The following is a 3,991-nucleotide window of genomic DNA, read 5'->3' on the forward strand; positions in this document are numbered from 1 at the left end:
TTTGAGATAGTGTTTCACTATGCAGTTCAGGCTGGCCTTGACCTCACTTTGTAACCCAGGTTGGTCTCCAACTCACAGATATCCTCCTGCCTCAGCCTCTAGGATTCTGGGATTACAGTTTTGTGCTACTGCTCAGCCTCTGAGTGCTAAATTTTTCTAGTCATCCACTTCAATCACTGTGAAGTGTGACACCCTGTCATTGACTAAAACAGCCACAACTGCTATCTCAAGGCATGCTGAGCTAGCCCAGTGGACAAAAATAACATTGTTGTATAAATAGTGGTGAAATAACATAGTTCTATAAAATATAGATTCCTCGGGATTTTACAGGGTATCTAGGAATAGTACAGTTTTCTCTCAGGAGCTTATCCTGTACTTTTGCTTAAAACATGATCAGGTATGGGACCAGCGAGATAGCTCAGCGGATTGAAATGCCTGCCTAGGCATGCTTAGGTGAGAGCGGGGACCATGGTTTGATCCCTGGTGCTACATGCCATGCCAGTCCCACCCTCAGGATACTCTGAGCTCGCTAGAGTCTTCGCGTGAGGTGCTCTTTTAATCCCAGCACTGGGGAGGCTAAAAACAGGAGGGTCACTACAAATCCAAGCTGCATAGTGAGACCCTAGAACAACCAAACACATTTAAAAAAATCAAGTAATCAAAAATTAAATCAAAGGATCTGAACACACACAATTGCTTTGTCTTTATTGTTATTAAATATTTGGGGCAAGGGGCTGAGCTGTGATATTTTATGAAATGTCAGGTTTGCAGTACGCACCCAGGGAGCATTTGGAAAATGTCCGTGGAAATTCTAGGATTCTTTTCAGGAGGAGATGAAAGCCAATTAGACAGCTTTTGACAAGTGATGAGATAATATACACATATTTTCCATTTCTGGGTAATCTTCTTAATAGTGTTTGCTATATACAAATCTACTCTTTCAGATCTGACAGTCTGCAAGCTCTGCAGAGGTTGGAAGAGGTAGCAACAGTGTGCTCAGCGATTTAAGTTGTACGTTCACTCTAAGTCTGTCTCCTCCAGTAATGTCACCCTTTGTCTCACCACCTTCTCTTCTTCCCCCCGCCCCACATCACTGAATGCTTGAGCAGCAGCTCAGGGAGAAATAAACATTCACCCACCTCGGTGAAAATGTTCACCTACCCTGGTCAGCTGGTTTGAAACTTAGTGTCCACCAGGTTACCAGCGGACTCCCACCACTGAAGAAAAGTGTCCCTCAGGCTCTCAGTGCTCAAGGTGATTTTAAAGGCTGTACAATTGCAAATGAGACATTCTTTGGTATTAGTTTTTCTACGGCATCAGAGTACTCAACAGTTGTTTTCTCCCTTTTGCTTTTGTGGTGCTGGAGATTAAGCCGAGGATCTTAAACAAGAATGGGAAATATGTACTGTTCGAGGGAATTCGCCATCTTGCCCATCCTTACCAATTGATTTACCTAAAGCAAGTACATGGGACCTGAACCCGGAGACTGGTACAGGCTAGGTAAGCATCCCTCTTCCCCTGAGCTCTAGCCCCAGCCCTGATTATTTTGTGACAGTCTTCATCTTAGGATCCTCCTGCCTCTGCACACTAAAAATTTGAGAGTGTATATATGAACACCACGGCCTGGCCCCAGATTACTTCTTGTGCTAACTTCATAACAGAAATGCACAGACTTGGGTTTGGCTTGAAATGCTACCAAACTCATCATTAAAATGTATAATGAGGGTTATGTTTATTACTGAAGAGAAGCACAATGGAAAGCCAAAATACTCTCACTGCATACGTGAAAATTTAAATATTAATTCAGGTACAACATGCTGAGTGAACAAATGAAACTTGCCTTCTAATGAGCTGTAATTATTGACACCAACCCAAAAAGTGTTTACTGTAGGAGAATGAGTATACTCAAGGAAATGCATTTCAAATTAGAGGTGACAAGAAAAAGTCAAAAGACATTACTGCATAGAGTAGCTGTCTTGGATAAGTTTCTCTCTTTGCTGAGGTAATAATAACCAACACCCACATGAAAGAGGAAAAGGTTTGTTGTGGTCACAGTTTGCACTGAAACCTTCCCAAGAGTCCAATGTTGGGATGATGGGTGTGAGTGCTACACCCACCCTAGGACAGGGAGCCTACATACAACATAAGAAAAGGAAAGAGGCTTTCTCTCTGCTGCCCCCTCCCTTTGTTATTTTCATTTTGTTTTGTTTTTCATTTCATGTATTTGGTACAGGGTCTCACTATGCAGCTTGGACTCGTGGAGATCCTCCTGTTTTCAGCCTCCCCAGCACTGGGATTACAGGAGTGCGCCACCATGCCCAGTTGGGTGGTGGGAACGGAGCACCGGGGGCAGGCCAGCTTGCCATGTGGTGCCAGGGATGGAACTCGGGTCCCTGAGCTTGCCAAAGCAGGTGCTTAGTCCACGCTCATCCATTTTTGCTCTCGCTGCTTTTGCTGTTTTCCACCACGGCCATGAACTGTAGCCCTGTGCCACACATCCTTCTGCCTTGGAGCCAGGGTGGACCACGTGTCAATCACAAGCTCTAGGAGCACACCCCACGACCACAGGAGGCTTTGGGGGTTCATCTGATCGCAAAGCACAACCGTAGGCATGAAATGCATATGAAGGACCATGAAGATGAAAACAGTGACATGGACCTCGTAATGTCTACTGTGGAAAGGAAGATGGAAGGACATTTTTGGAAACGACCAGCAAGAATAAAAAACGAGACCTACAGCTGTAGGGCTAAAGGTTAAGGATCAGGAAGGGCATATGCATACCAGTTAGCAGAAGGGAGAGAAAAAGTACAACAGGAGGTAGTCATGGTGAAGTAATGGAGAATCCTTGAGATAGCCGAACAACAAAAACTCATTTTGATTTTTTCAAACTAGCTGACTGTATCCTGAGCTTCTACAAGGCCTGCAGTACAAATACTATTGTGATATTTACAGACAAAGAGGAAACTCCAGCAGCCTTCAGAGAAAGAGTAAATAAACTCTAACTGACAAAGGGGAAGATGGACAGAGTAGGTACAGGGAATATGTGAAACTCTGAGCTTAACACCAAAAAATTTAAATGAAAAGTATGAAATTAAATTAATCATATTAATGGTCAACTATGCAGTGGCGGGAGAGGATATTGGAAGATGAAAAACTAAAGTCTCGGGGCTGGGGAGACGGCTCAGTAGAATAAGCGCTTCCCTGGCAAGCTCAAGGGTCTGAGTTCAATCCCCAGTTCTGCAAAAAACAAGAAGGTCTCATACATATTGAGAAAAATTATCAAGAGAAAAATTTTATTTTTTATTTTTTATATTAATTTTATTGAGAAAGAAGTACCAGTGAGACAGTTTCAAAATAGGTTAGTAGGACAGGTACAATAATTAATATATTGCATATTGTTGAAGAGAAAAATTCTAGAAGCCAAATATTTGTTTAATGATGGGGGGAAGTGTGCAAAATATGATAAGTTCATTTTGGTAAAAAAAAAGACTGGCGCTAACATTTTATTGGAGAAAACACCCAGGTAAGGCTGTGAGTAATTTAAGTAGAACATTGCACAAGAAAGAAAAGCAAATGCTGCTGTTTAATGAGATTTATTTTTGTTAAACACGACTCAGAAGATTAAGAAAATGTGACTCCACATCTACATGAATAGATACTGAATGAGTGCTACTCAACCAAAAAGAACTAAATCAGTGAGATACTTGAAAATTTTTCTATGACATATGCTCTTTCAAAAAAAAAAAAAAGAAAAGAAAAAAGAAAAAAAACATGAGAAGTGGGGAGGTTGATCTTCTGCAATGAGGAGGGGGTCAGAATAGAGGCAAAGGATAAACCTGTATTCTACACATGTATCAACTGTCCATGAAGCATGAAGTGAGTCTCAATGCAATGTGAAAAGGGGCTAAGAAAAAAATAAAGCTCCAGAAAAATTCTCGTATTGTTGAAGCAATGGGAATATCTGTATCTATATCTATATCTATATCTATAT

At 41.5% G+C, this 3,991-nt stretch overlaps 1 protein-coding gene across 4 annotated transcripts in view; it reads right to left on the reverse strand.

Moving 5' to 3' along the window:
- LOC101591647 (neuroligin-4, X-linked) overlaps positions 1–3,991 on the reverse strand; it is a 337,184-nt gene that overhangs the window by 40,316 nt on the left and 292,877 nt on the right. The window lies entirely within an intron of this gene.

The sequence above is a fragment of the Octodon degus genome, unplaced genomic scaffold, assembly GCF_000260255.1.
Source record: "Octodon degus isolate 3935 unplaced genomic scaffold, OctDeg1.0 scaffold00303, whole genome shotgun sequence".
NCBI lineage: Eukaryota > Metazoa > Chordata > Mammalia > Rodentia > Octodontidae > Octodon > Octodon degus.